The following is a 15,567-nucleotide window of genomic DNA, read 5'->3' as shown; positions in this document are numbered from 1 at the left end:
AAGATTCATCTTCGGAGGCGGAAGAATCGTCTTCGGAAGATGAGGACGAAGACGAGGAAGATGTTTGATGTGTCTTTCATTTATATGTCTTGAACTTTTACTTTGCATTTTGAACTTGGTTGGATGAACTTGTGGGCATGACTTGGTTGGAGGATGTTTGTGGACAAATTTCACATGTTCATTGCATTTTGATAATTGTTTCGAAACTCAAGTCGTGCGTGCTGTATTTTTGCGCGCTGCTGGAGCGGCGCGCGCCGCTGCATTATAACTCGTGGCCGCGCTAAACCAGCCGAAGCGCGCGCGGCAAACAGATTTTTTGCGCGCGGCGCATAGCGCGGCCGTTGGAGATGCTCTTAGAGTGATATTTTTAACATCTTCATCTGTTGGTCGTTATCTATTATGATATCCATTATGATAAGTGATTTCACATGAGTTTATCCGTTAATGCTAGCTTACATAAATAGTGTGTTAGGTGGTGGATCAGTGCATCATCTTAGGATTGATCACATTTGGGTTCATTGTGATCACGTAGACATCACAACTATCATGGACAAGGGCGGGGAAGAGGATAAGTTTCGAAACGGCAAAGGCATGTGATATTGATTTTCACCCGTTGCAACGTACGGGCTTTTTTAATCTTCTAGCCATGGAGAAAATAGTGGCATGATTTTCCGGGCCTGCGCTGCCTGCGCGTGGATATAAGCTTGCTCCATTGCATCTCCTCCCTTGATGAGGAGAGGAGGCCAACCCGACCATCTGCCGCCGCCGGATACAACAAGAGCGGCCGTCCTTCTCCACCCCCATGGCGCTGGTAGAGTAGGAAAAGAAAAGAAAAGAAAAGAAAAAACGCCAACATCCTCATGGCACTGGTAGACTAGGAAAAGAAAAGAAAAACGACAATGCTCCGAGGAGCGGTTCAATTAAGAGAACGGTTTTTTATAACTCGACCTACGTGGTACCCACTATCGCAACCATCTATTCCGGCTTCTTGTTCATTATCCGATGTGTGCAGCAATGCAAAAATCAGCAGCAGGCGTCAGGCTCTGAATGCTTAATCCTCTGGCACGAACTGCACCTGACGTGATGGGTCATGTCTGCCTCTTCCGCCAGACCAGCCCGCTGGCCTTCTTTTGTCCACTCTCTTTTGAAATCTCTCAGGCACACGATGGACAACATGTCAGGAAATTTTTAATGCGAGAGAGACATGCATGCAGTGCACGCACAAATAGTACATGCCTCATATGAAAGTCGGCTTGTCCCTCACCTCGAACGTCGCTGACGAAGAAAGACGCCCCGCCGCCACCGCCGCCCCCGGCCGCCGACTGGCGCGCCCCGGCTCCCCCCCTCCCCTCCTCCCCCGTACCCCCCGCGTCGCCTCCCCGAGCGAGGCGACCGGGGGCTCCCCTTCCCTGCCCCTCCCAGCGGCCCCCCTCCTCCTATCCCCTCCCGTCACTGCCGACGTAGGCCACTGGGCCTGGCTCGCGTGATGCCGCCGGCGGCGGCCCTGTTCTTTCCTCCCCGCGCGGCGCTATAGCTCGGGCGATGGCGCCGGCGGCGGTGCACCCAGGCCGGCGTCGGATCCGGTGGCGACTCGTCTTCGCAGGCGGCGCAGCTTCGGGTGGCAAGGTGGCGGTGGCGTGGCTGCTTGGCTGCGGGGCGGCGCGATGGCTGGCGGCGGCGCCCTTCCGGCCTAGAACTGGGCCCTTTTGGGCCCCATTTGGGTCTGGGTGGGTCTGGCGTGTGCTTTCAGCGTCATCTCCGATGGACGGAGGTGTGGCTTGGGCTGGGGGTGGCGGAAACGGTGGCGCGTGTACTGCAGCGCATCGACGGGAGCTTCACGAGCCCGCTTCAGGCTCGGCCGGGCAGGGGTGCCTGGTTTGCTCCTGAGCTACGTCCGATCGGTCACCGCCGAGGGTGGTGGAGGTTGTCCCCTCCCACATGGCCGCTGACCCTGCTGCTCCTCGTTTCCAACTGGTTCTTCTCGATCCCGCCGGTCTCGCTCGCTTGTCACGGTGAGACGGCGATGGTGACTGCGAGTTCGTGGTGGCGCATATTGGTGGATGGCAAGTATGGTGGAGCGCGATGGATCGTCTGGGTCGTGGTTGGTTGGAGGTTGGGAGAAATCCTTGTCGGCTTGTTCGGCACAGACGCGGTGACACCCGTGGGCGCCGCCATGCCTTCCTGAAGGGCGTCGGATATCCCCCTTCCCTCCCACGGCCCTTCGCGTACCGGGGGAAACCCTAGGCCATGTCCGGTAGCAGCGTCGTTGTCGTCGCGTTCCTTCTTGAAGGTGTTACTTGGTATGCGGCGTTTCGTGATGCTAGGAGCGTGGTGGAATTTTCCGGCGGTCGCAGCGGTTGCGAGTCATCTTCGTTTTCGTTGATCCGCCGTTGTTGGTATTTTTTTGTCTTTTGTGTTTTTTCTTTCTTTTCTTTTGGGCGTGCATGTGCTGCTTCCGCCCCAGTTCCTATCGTTGGTTGTATCGCTGTTGTTGCTTTGTAATACAAAGCGGGGGGAAATCCTTTTTCGGTAACAGTAGTACATCTTGTTATTTTTTTTTTTTGCAAGCAAAGAATCTTGTTATGTTTAGTAGCAGCCGATGCAAGAACATCTTGGTAAGGTCAGCATATTTTGGTTGATTGCGACAAGATCTTTTAACCCAGATCAGACATGAATATATTTCACTGAATTTTGAGATATGGTTTGGTGAAACTTTAAAAACTCTGATTGATACACTTGTCAAGCAATCTGTATATTCAATATTGGGCTTTTTTTAAGATATCATCAAAAGAAAAACATACTTTAAAAATATATATTTATCTGATATTTATTTAATATATACGGTTGTTTGAAGTTTAATCTACTACCACTATAAAAGAAAGAGAGGGGTAGATCCAAACAATCTAACCCATTCATCTATCAAATCTAATGATCCATAATCCTTCCATGTTTAACACTACAAGCCACGCATTAAGCCACCAGCCCACCGCTAATCCATGCATCGCTAAGCCCGCCATTCCAAAAAGAAAAAAAAACTGCCACAACGCACGCACGCCCGCCCGCCCGCACGCCCCCCTCCCCCCATCGCGCCGCGCCGCACGCCGCCTCCTGCTCCTCCCGCGCCGCTGCCCAGCCGGCGCCCCGTCCTCCCGCAGCCCGGGTCACTCTTATCCCTCAAGCAGCGCCGACGGTGCGGGACCCAGCGGGCTGGGCCTGCATCGGCAGTGCCGGTGTCCATCTCCTCCGTCGAGCGGCGGCGGCGCAGCGGGACGCAGTGGGCCTGACCTGCATCGGCAGAAAAGGGGTCTCTCCTCCGTCAAGCGGCGGCGGCAGCACGGGACCCAGCGGGCTCGGCCTGCGTTGGCGGCGGCGGGGTCCATCTCCACCGTCGAGCAGCGGCGGCAGCGCGGCCTGTGTCGGCGGCAGCAGCGGCAAGGTCCATCTCCTTCCTCAAGCTGCGGCGGGCTTGAGACACATCGGGCTCGGCCACGAAGATGGATTTCTCCGACGAGGCATTCGATTCCTGGCCTCTGTTCCTCGACCTCGCGTCAGGCACATATGCCCCAGCGGTCGTTCCTCCTCGTGGTCAGTGACGCAGATGCCGCCGCTGTCGTTCCTTGCACAACCGAGGATGCGGAACTCCTCTACGGTGAGATGCATTGTGTAGCCTCTGCCCTCCAGCACCATGGCAGCATGCCGATGCCCACCAAATGTTCGATGAGTTCCCCTAATTGACCTCTCTATATAGCTAGCCCTCTCTATTTCAGTCTCTCACAGCTCTCCGTGTCATCCATATGTGATCTTATTTTGTTTCAGTTTTTTGCTAGATTTAACACTGACATTTGTTTAAATCCTATCCATGTTGAATATTTGAAAGGAAGCACACAAAGCTGCAGAGGCAACACCTCCAAAGGAATCAGCACGGTGATGCATTTCTATATGTTCAGTGTGACTAGAAACCAACATGCTGACTACTAAACCATATGCATAGGATCATAGAAAATTATTATTCTATATGCACACGATCGTAGAACATTATTATTAGTGTCTACATTGGAAAGGATCCAAACTCTAAACAAGTGATTCGTGAATAATTTTTTATCTAGGTTCAGAAGTTGATAATCCATTACAGTTCTTTCATTGTGCAAGCAACCTCAGGTACGACGAAACGGCTTTGATTTGCTTCTGTCGTCACATTGCTGAATACGACTTTGAATCTCAACTGCACTTGACTGCACCTTCTATCTTGATCTGCTTGACAACTTATAATTTGCACAAGCATTCCCCTGCATAGTTTGTCCTTGGTCTGAAAGAACAATTCCTGATGATATATTCCAAATCAGGTTGTTGCCTGGATCCTATGAACAACATGTACAGTCACGCTATCGTTATCCGTTTACCATCAAGTAAGTTTTCACTATGTTTTGTTTCAGTTCCATTTCAGAATCCCTAAACCATATAGATTGCAGAGCAAAGCTAGATGATGGACATCTTCACTAATAAGCAGGTCTGCTTACCACATTCCTCTTGTTTTCTACAGTTGATGATTTCAAATTATTCAAGAATGCGCAACGCACAAGGCTGTAAGGTTTCCGCACTTGCATCCGTCTGGGTGTTGGTAAATTCTGTTTTGGATGGATTTTGAAGGGAACTTTGTTTTTATCGAGGATCAGACAATACTAAGAGACTAACAAGAATACAGTAAATTACTGGATCATTCATAGTTCCCTTGCGTAGAATAGAACCCGTTGTGGTAACTATCTTGGGGCTCTAGAAATAATTCCTCTGAAACTGAATCATTCAATCATACCTCCACTTTAGTAAATAATGGCTCTGGATACTGGGATCTCCCATCTTGGTTATTTTTTATATACTGCATTGCAAAACCAGAAGCTCAAGCTAGGTTAGGCTAAGGCTAGGCTCACAAAATAATGATGATGATTACTTAGCTAAAATTGTTCTGGAACTTTATCCGTGATCTAACATTTTTTTCCCGAGGCTGAATTAATGGGTATGGAATTCTATTTGGTCGACTTGCTTATCTGAATGCAACCTTTGAATAGTTAATGAAATTGTTGGGATTTGGTGTTGCCCGATTGTTCATATGAACGTGGCAGAAGCCTTCATTTGTGGCCTAACATTTTTTTACCAGTTATTATCTTCTCATGTAATAGTTGTAAATTTGCAGTCTAGATTAGCACATATAGTGACTACTCATGCTTGTCATCACTGTACCTAAATGATGTCTTACTTGCGTACTTGTCATCACTACACCTTCAATCGACACTGTTATTTATGCTGAATGTCAAGACCTTCAGTATTGTACACCATTTTTATGAATGCTTAGCCTAAACGTCATGGTTGTTTATGTCATCCTTGCTTTATAAGTCAGAATGATGGGCCGAGAGCTTCCGTTTCTTTTGGGTTGGGTTTTATTTACTACGAATATATCTAGCGATAGAAAGAGCACATGCGTTATTCCTACAATATTTTTAGTGTTCACATAGAGTTAAGAAAATTATGATGTTACCAAATCTATTTAGTTCATGATTTTTGGTAATTAATATTCTAGCCTGGTGATGGATTAGGTTGATGGGTCAACATCTTCTGTCATCTTCAGTTTGCAAGTTGAACTATTAATGCTTAGTTTTGTTGTAGAGGGGCTTACTTTAGTTTGCAGAACTACCATGATAAATAGACAAACTGTTTATTGACAGAGGGGATTTTTTTATGCATTCATAGTTATTCCTGTTATAGGCTGGTCGTCTTTTGAGGCTACTGATTGCATTAGGAAGAGGATGTTTTCTTTCAAAAAGGTTAGAAAGAGGATGTTGAACTAAACTTCCCTTAGTTCATTCCTTATATTTTTTTCATGTTTCCTCGCAATGGAAGGAGCACGATAGCTTGCAGATGGTGCTATGGTGCAAACATGTAGTGGACTTGGAGGCCAGGATTTTAGCTACAGGAAAAGAATGAGGCTACAACTGGTGGGCAAGTGACATGACCACGATAAGGTTAGCTTCATGCTGGGGTATTGTTTTTATTATATCATGGTAGAATTATTATGTGCACCAAATTATGATCATCTATCTCATTATGCATTGATCATAAATTCACAAGAACTAAGGAAAGTGGAAAGAACCGAGGCTTTTGGAGTGATGATGATGAAAAATAGTTAATTGGCTTAGTCTTGGTACAGTTCGTCTGTCATATGGTTTTACGGTTTTCAAAACTTCTATTTATACATGAATATTTGCAAAAAAAAAATATTTTTGAGCAGGATTGCACTGACATAGATTATTGTGTCTTCATAAATTATCTCGCAAGATTTTAGAACTAAGCTCTCCAAATCTCTATGTTCACTTATTTCCCTCATATTTTCTTTTTAGTTTCCTCCATACAGGGTTTGAGTTGCTTTTAATTATTTCGATCGGATCAAGTTTCTATAGTGTACCGTGATCTTGCATGGTTCATCTGCCCATAATTCACATTCGTGTTCTCATTTGAGAATTCAAGCTGAATCTTTACGTATGAGTTGGATCTTGACTAGGCATAATTAGATGACCAAAACATCTCGCTCCCCCCGCGTCGCTCCCGCATCGAGCGACTCGGGCTGGCCGCTATCCTAGCCGCCACTGAGCCCTGATCTACTCCCTCCTCTCCTCCCATCACCGCCGCGTGACGCTGCCGGCTAAGCCCGGGGGCAGATGGCGGTGACGGGGGTCTCCTTCTCTCTCGCGGCTTGGGGTGGGGTGGGCCCCCCAACATGTGGAGGCGCGACTGGTTGGGTCTTGCGACACGGCGGCCAGCCCTGCCTCGCAGAGGCGGTGGGCGGCTCTACTGCCAGTCGGATCTCGAATTGGCAGCGGCATGGAGGGCCTGGTGGATGGAACGACTATATGTGTGGTTTGGCCTCCAGTCAGATCTGATCTGGCCTGTGCGGCCTGCTCCATGCGCGGCGGTGGTGATGGTGGTCCCGTGCACACAAGGCTGGATGGAGGTTCCTCGAGTGGATCCGGGTGAAAACCCTAATCTTCGCTCGTTGCCAAAACCGACGATGGTGACGTTTTCTGCGTCGTCCCTTTCTTGAAGGCATCATAGTGGAGAAGCTCTAGACCCCTATCCGCCACCTCCGAGGGAAACCCTAGATCGGTCGATTGGATGACGTCAACACTCTTGTGCCATATCCCTCTTGGGGACGTCAATCTTGGAGGTATGCATAGGCTCGAGGGACCAGTGGACGACATCTGCGGTGGAATGGTGTTCCATGTGACACATCGACGACGTGGAGTCTCGGTGGCGTGGCGTGGCAGGGCCTCGGCGACGGATGTGTGATGATGGATGCGTGTAGGGAGGAGGTTTTGTCTGGCGCCATGTTGGCGTCAACAGCAGGCCTGGCAAGGTCGATGCGTCAGTATCACCTTTGAAGATGGATCGATGGAAGACGGCGGCGACGACCTATGAGTGCGTCGGACCGGTTTATGCCCCAGACCTGGTATGTGGCTTAGTTGGGGCCTCCAGCTTTAGATGTTAGGCTTAGGTGAGAGGTCTAGGTATTCAGCCCATACTTTCTGCACCCCTTCATCAATGGATAGGAGTAGCAACGGATGTTGCCAAGATGGCGGCTTCAAACATATTGATGTATTACTTTGTAAGTTCTTTGTGAATAGTTAATAAAGTGGTTGCATGTAGCTCCTAGATGCAGGCCGGGGGTCATCCTCCTTTTCTAAAAAAGGCATAATTAGATGTTTTGTGGTTATTTTCTTAGGCATAGTACAAGGCGTGCCATCGATACTGGCTGCACAAATCCATCAAGCTATATTAGCTACAAACTCACTGTGTTTCTAAGTGAATTGGTTGAAATGCCTAATCTCATGGTCTTCTAAAACTTTTTGTTATATAGAAAAATGCTGCAGGTGCACATGAGCAGTCTTGGTGAGGTTAGTGGCTGAAGCTGGCTGGCAAATATCTGAAGGTATGTGCTCTTTTGCCATATTTTTACATATTGTGTAATTGACCAGATTTAGTTAGACTGAACTGGTAGCGTAGCTGCATAAGAGATACTCCCTTACTCCCTCTGTGTCAAAATGTAAGATGTTTTATAGTGTTAAAAAACGTCTTACATTTTAAGATGGAGGGAGTATAAAAGAAAAGATGCCAGGGTATAAGTTGTATTATTTGAGGACCCAGTGGCCCTATGAAGATGAAGTAATTGTTGTGTTTGCTCTTCAGGAATCCAATAGACTTTTTTTTGCGGGAAGGAATCCAATATACTTCCTGTGTAGTGAAAATGACCAATATGGGCATGAAAAAAGATGGATCACCCTGAGGTCAGCTTGCCAATGTTGTAATGTTGTTCGTCCTTAACCATCTGACATTGCAAACACTTTGGATGATGATAATAATAGGTTTGTCTTTTTCCATCAGAAAAAATGATACGGTTGTTGTATTATCTATAATTTGCCGCTTCACTACAGTGGTCCATAGAGCCGAACAAGATTTAAGTGTTTTTTATGATGAAGATTTAATTGTTCTGAAGATTGATCCCTTGTGATATTGATTTCTTTTATTTGTCTACCAGGTTTGCAATGTAAATCTTATGGAAGGTGACACTGTTTGATCAAGAGATGAACACTTGGCAACTTTGGATTGTTCCCATTATTGGAGTTTGATGTTTGAAATTAGTTTTGTTTTTTGCATTTTGACACGGAGCTATGTTGTTTCACCACATGCAACAATTTAAATTTTGGTGTTCGAAATATGTTTGACTAAATATATATGGAGTATTAGTTAGTACATGCATTGCACATGTACGTTTACTAGTACAAACTAAATAATGCAGAAGATGGAGATGGATGGGACGGTGTGGAATAAATAAAAGAGGACTGCTGTAAGAGGATGGTAGGACATGGGAAAAGTTGTCAGGATACACTCCAAAAAAGTGCCTCTCTGAAGTCTGGTTCACGCGTATGTGAAGGGACTGTGCCTGCAGGACCTAGCTAGGCGCCGCCCTAGATTGTATTACTCCTTCCGTTTCATTTTAGTCTGCATATAAGGTTTGGTCAAAGTCAAGCTTTGCATAGTTTAACTAACTTTATATTAAAAGCTATTAATATTCATAATATGAAATCAACATTTTCAGATGCATCATGAAATGTATTTTCATATTATATAGTTTCAGTCTCGTATATGTTCATACTTTTTAATATAAATTTGGTCAAACTTTGTGTAGTTTGACTTTGACCAAAACTTATACGCGGAGTAAAAAGGAACGGAGGGAGTACTATTCACATAGGCAGATAACTTTGGCTGTTGACGCACAGATCTCGGAGAGAGCAGACGGCCTGGATAGTGGGTACCGTGTGGCTCGAGCTTCAGTAGAACTTCCATTCAATTAAAGAACATTTTTTTGATTTCCAAGAACTTTATTTCAATTCACAAACATTTTTTTGAATGACAATAAAAATATTTTGAATCGAGGAACAGTTGTTTGACTTGCAAGAACATTAGTTTGAATTAAAGAACATTTTTTGGATTTCGATGAACTTTAGATTAGTTGATGAACATTTTTTGAAATTCCAAGAACATTATTCGAATAGACCATCATTTATTTGATTTCCAAGAAAAGTATTTGAATTAAAGAACAATTGTTGGAATTCCAAGACAATTATCCAAATCAAGGAACATTTTTTTGAATGCTAAGAACAATATTTGAATTGAGGAAAGATTTTTTGACTTCCAAGAATATTATTTGAATTAAAGAACAATTTTTGGATTTCCAAGAACTTTATTTGAGCTAGTAAACATTTTTAAATATACCAAGGCCATTATTTGAATTTAGCAACTTTTATTTGATTTTCAACAATTTTAGTTTAAAACATATTTTTGGAATTTCAAGAACCTTATTCAAACCTACAAAGATTTTTTGGAAATTCCACGATCATTTTGGGAATTCCAAGAACTTTATTTCAATTGATGAACATTTTTAAAATCCCAAGAACATTATTTGAATTGATAAATATATTTTGATTTGAAGTAAATTTATTTAAATTGACGTTCATTTTTTTGTATGCCAAGAATATTATTTGAATTGAGGAAAGTTTTTTGACTTCCATGTTTTTTATATTTGTTGACAAATATTTTTTGAAATCCAAAGAATATTTGAATTGAGTAACATTTTTTTGACTTCCAGGAACACTATTTCGATTAAAGATTATTTTTTTGGAATTCCAATAACTTTATTTCAATTCACAAACATTTCTTCGAATGCCAAGAATATTATTTGAATTAAGGAACGTTTTTTGACTTCTAAGAACATTACTTGAGTTAAAGAACATTACTTGGGTTTCCAAGAACTTTATTTGAGTTGACGAACATTTTTTGAAATCACAAGAACATTTTTTTATTGAGGAACATTTATCCGACTTCCAAGAACATTAATGAATGATTATAGAAAGTAAGCCAACGGTGAAAATGTTGATGGTGATGAGTCTTCCCATGATGAGAGGAGTGTTGCTGATAACGATGGCTTCGGTTCCCCCCTCCCGTGGGGAAGTATCCTCGACAGAATGGCTCCGTCGAAGAGCAAAAGTGCTCATGCCCAAGTTCCGCCACGAGACGGCGACACATTGTTTAGAAAGTCTTTGATTTTTCTAGGGCAGATGGCTTCATATAGCGGAAGATGGGCATCGGTGGACCTCCATGGGCCCCACAAGCTCGCATTGCGCGCCCCTGGGGACGGCGCCACGTGAGCTTGTGGGCCTAGGGAGGGTCCTCTCTCGTATCTTTTTCTTCCAGTATTTTTTATATATTTCAGAAAAAAACTCCATAAGTTTTCAGGTCATTTGGAGTCTCCGGAGAATAGTTATCTCTGCTGTAGCTCTTTTTAGGTCCATAATCCCAGCTACCCACAATCTCCTCTTGTGATATAACTTTCAATTTAAAAGAGAAAATCATTAGAATTGCAACAAAAAGTGTGAGCTCATGTGGACGACGACTAGGGCGGCGCTGAGCTCGTGTGGACGATGGCTATAGCATGACTGTGAGCTCTAGAGGAGGCGGGAAACTAGGAGAGGCTCACTGCGAGTTTAACAGAGGCGAATGCTAGGGTGGAGCTTGTCTGTGCGCGACAAATCGTGCTTCGGTGTTCGGTGGCCGCAATCGAGAAGGCGGCTCGATTGGGACGACTCCACGCTTCTAGGGTTGAATCCTTCGGTACAGAGGACCGGTGTGAGATGTTGGAGGTCTCTAGACACGGTGGTTTAGCAAGGGGTCGCTTGTGGCTACGTCAACGACGGTTGGCGCTCTGCAGTGCTTGAATCCGAGAAAGAGATAGGAAAAGAATGAGATGCAAGAAATGGATAGGCCCAAGCGGTCTTGCTCATCTCGTGGGTGAGGAGGTGGATGCTGGGAGGCTGCTAGCGCGCTCTGCCATCGCGTCGTTCTCCTGGCGAGGGGTTGGAGACGACCCTGCCCCTCTTCGGGTTGGGCTTGGCCAAAATTTAGAAAAGGCAAGGCCTAGGTACAATCACTCTTTTTTATTTCCTCACCTGACGAGGGGGATCCACCAGCAGGTCAAATACCACCTTTGACTGTGTCCACGTCATTAATCAATCGGGGTAAACCAGTCATGAGTGTTTTTTGACCGGTATGGGATTGGTGAGGGGGGACAAAAAAATCAGGGGGTTATATGAACCAGCAAGTTTATTCAGGATAGTTTTTTTAGAAACATTTATCCAGGATAGTAAACTGGGAATTTCCTATTGGACGCTCGTTGCGTCAAACAGTCCAGGCTTCGCACAGAGCCAGCGATCATCGAGCGCTACACTTGGGCCGGTCCATTTAACGTGTTCCAGTGCTTCCGGTTTTGGGAACCTTCTAAAGTTTCTCAGCCGGTTTTTTATGGTTTTGGGAACCTTCTAGAAGGTTCCTAAACCGGTTTTCTTTTTTTTTCTTTTTTTTCTTTTCTGTTTCTTTTCTTTATCCATTTCTTTTTTCTGTTTCTTTTTCTAATTTCTTCTTTTCTTTTCTTTTTTACGTTTTTTTCTTGTTCTTTTTTGAATGTTATTTTATCTTTTTAAACTAAGTAAATATTCAGATTTGTTCTTAATTTTAGAAAAATGTTTTTTCTTTTAAAAAATGTTCTCTTTTTGAATTTTCGAATTTTTCTTATTCTTTCGTTTTTAGTTATTCCTGTTTCTTATTTCTTTTTTTATTTGTTTTATTTCTTTGGTTTGTTATTTCATTTTCTTTTCTCCTCTTTTTTTATAAAATATTCAAGTTTTGATTGCGTTTCCGTAAAATGTTCAGTTTAAAAAAAATGTTCTCAAAATTCAAAATTTGTTCTTGTTACACAAAAAAGTTCAAAACTTTCGAAATTCATATAATGTACCAGATTTCAAATTTTTTTGTTCACGTTTTCAAAAAATGTTCAGGCTTTCAAATTTGTTCAGGATTTTTCAAATTTGTTCTCCGTCTCAAAATTTGTGCTCAATATTCAAAAAATGTTCATGCTTTAAGAAATAGTTTGCGCTTCCAAATTTGTTCTCCGTTTCAAAATTTGTTCTCAAGATTAAAAAAAAATGTTCATGGTTTAAAAAATTGTCCGTTCTTCTAAACTTGTTCTCCGTTTCAAAATTTGTTCTCAAGATTCAAAAATGTTCGTTCTTTAGAAAATGTTCATATTCAAATTTTGTTCTCTAAATTCAAAAAAAATATTCAGGATTTTAAATCACAATTAAACAGTAGCCACTTGCTCCCCTGAAAAAGCACTAGCTAGTTGGTTGTTGATCTGATTTACTTCCCTAGAAAAAGAGTAACTAGTTTGCGAATTATTCATACACCTTCTGTTATTATTCTTGACACATTTGTTCTTCTTTTCTACTGTTTTAGGAAGTCATTCCTCAATTTTGGCAGACTGTTGCTTACAAAATGACGAAGTTTGACCTGAACGAGATAGACTTGGAGGCACTAGATGATGCTTCAACAAAGAGATGCTACATTGATGATGTGTTTTTCCATTTTTGTCGGATCAACATATACCTCGGAAAGCATGTTGCTGTCTACTTCCTATGGCAGACAAACTTGTTTCGAGTGTGCAAGTGTGCTAAACAATTGCATGTTTATTTTTCTTGCTATTTTTCTATGTACCCGACACTACAATATTGCGTCAGAAATATAGATTTTGTTTTGAATTTATATTAATGAAGTTTTTTTGCTCTATTTGGATACATCTTTGATAACTACCTATTTGAGAATGAATAGGTTGTTGATTCAGCATCTACTAATAATTTCGTCCAAAATAAATTAAGCACTAATAAGTGTGAATTAACTAATGTAATTTTATTCAAACTATTTTCTCCAAATGAATTTGTACATGCATATCTGTATCATGCCTTGTCATCTGTGTTAGCATCTTATATATGCTTCTTGAATTCCTAGAATATTTTTTGAATCTTTGCACACAGTTTGAATTCCAAGAATCGATTTTCAAAGCTGAGAACATTTTCTGAGAACAATAGCATTTTTAGAATCCATGAACAAAACATGAATTCCAATAAAAAATTAATTCAATTTTTTTGAATCCAAGAACAACTTCTCAATTTCAAAGAACGGTTTTTGAATGCCTTAGAACATTTTTAATCCCTCTCAATTTCAAAGAACGATTTTTGAATACCCTTGAACATTTTTAATCCAAGAACAAAATTTTGAATGCATCGGACATTTTTTGAATCCATGAACAATTTTGATTGCAAGAACAGTTTGTAAATGTGTTGAACATTATTTTAAGACAAGAACAATTTTGAATGTCATTAATTTCTTTTGAATCAACGAACAATTTTTCAGTTTGAAAGAAAAAAAATTCGATGCCTCAATTTATTTTTTAATCCATGAGCAATGTTTTAATTTGAGGAACAACTTTTGAATGCCTTGAACAATTTTTAATTCCTTAATCCAAGAATTTTTAAATTAAAGAACAAATTTCAAGTTCAAAGAACAATTTTGGAATCAGTAAAACATTTTTCATTCCGAGAACACTTTTTTGAATGTGTGGAACATTTTTTGAGTCCATGAACAATTTTTTTATTCCAAGAACATTTTTAATGACTCAAACATATCTTGAATCCAAGAACAAATTTCAAGTTCAAAGAACAATTTTGGAATCACTAGAACATTATTCAGTCGAAGAACACTATTTTGAATTCCTGGAACATTTTTTGAATCCATGAACAAATTTTTACTTCCGAGAACATTTTTAACGCCTTGAACATATCTTGAATCCAAGAACAAATTTCAAGTTCAAAGAAGAATTTTGGAATAACTAGAACATTTTTCAGTCCAAGAACACTTTTCTTAATGTTTGGAACATTTTTTGAATCCATGAACAAATTTTTAATTCCAAGAACATTTTTAATACCTTGAACATATGTTGAATCGAAGAACATATTTCAAGTTCAAAGAACAATTTTGGAATAACTAGAACATTTTTCAGCCCAAGAACACTTTTTTTAAATGTTTGGAACATTTTCTGAATATATGAACAAATTTTTAATCCAAGAACATGTCTAATGCCTTGAACATATCTTGAATCCAAGAACAAATTTCAAGTTCAAATAACAATTTTGGGATAACTAGAAGTTTTTTCAGTCCAAGAACACTTTTCTTAATGTCTGGAACATTTTTTGAATCCATGAACACAATTTTAATTTCAAGAACATTTTTAATGCCTTGAACTTTTCTGAATCCAAGAATTTTTTTTGAATGTCTTGAACTTTTTTGAATCCAATAATATTATCCAATTTCAAAGATTTTTTTTTGAATATGTTAACAATTTTTTAATGTCTTGAACATTTTTTCAATCCAAGAACAATTTCTTCAATGGCTTGCACACTTTTGAATCCGTGAAAAACTTTGCAAGAACATTTTTTGAATGCTTTAAGATTTTTTGAATTCAAGAACATTCTCTGAATGTCATGAACATTTTTGAATCTGAGAACAATTTGTTAATTTAAATAACAACTTTTGAATTGATGAACAATTTTGACTGCCTTGAACATTTTTTTATCCAAGAACCGACTTTGTGTTTCTTGTTGCAATGAAACAGCGGCAAGAACCAGATTTATGTTTCTGTGCCTATTTTCTGTTTCCGTGCCTGTCTTATGGCTGTATTTTTCAGAAGAAAAAAAGTTAGCCTTTTTCCCTAGTGAGTGTCAAAGCAGTTAAAGAAATGGGATACTAGGTGTGCCTCGAATCAAAAACACGAGCAACTACTAGGAAACGGAAACAGAAGCAGCTTTTTTAGGGGGGAAACGGAAACAGAAGCAATTTTTTCTTTTGAGGAAACAGAAGCAGCTACTTATTTTTTTGAGAAAACAGAAGCAACTACTAGTCGAACAGGACGAAAACAGAAACTCGGGTGAAGAAATCGGCCCAGCAGGCCCGCCACCAGAAACTCGGGACGCTCTGTGCGAAACGCCCGCCAGTGGGATGCCCTGTGCGAAGCGACGTCTGTTTGACGCAAAGTGCGTCATATAGGCGCTCCCAGTAAACTGGACATTTTCCCCTAAA

Source organism: Triticum aestivum, chromosome 5B, assembly GCF_018294505.1.
Source record: "Triticum aestivum cultivar Chinese Spring chromosome 5B, IWGSC CS RefSeq v2.1, whole genome shotgun sequence".
NCBI lineage: Eukaryota > Viridiplantae > Streptophyta > Magnoliopsida > Poales > Poaceae > Triticum > Triticum aestivum.
Note: the sequence above shows the minus strand (reverse complement) of the source record.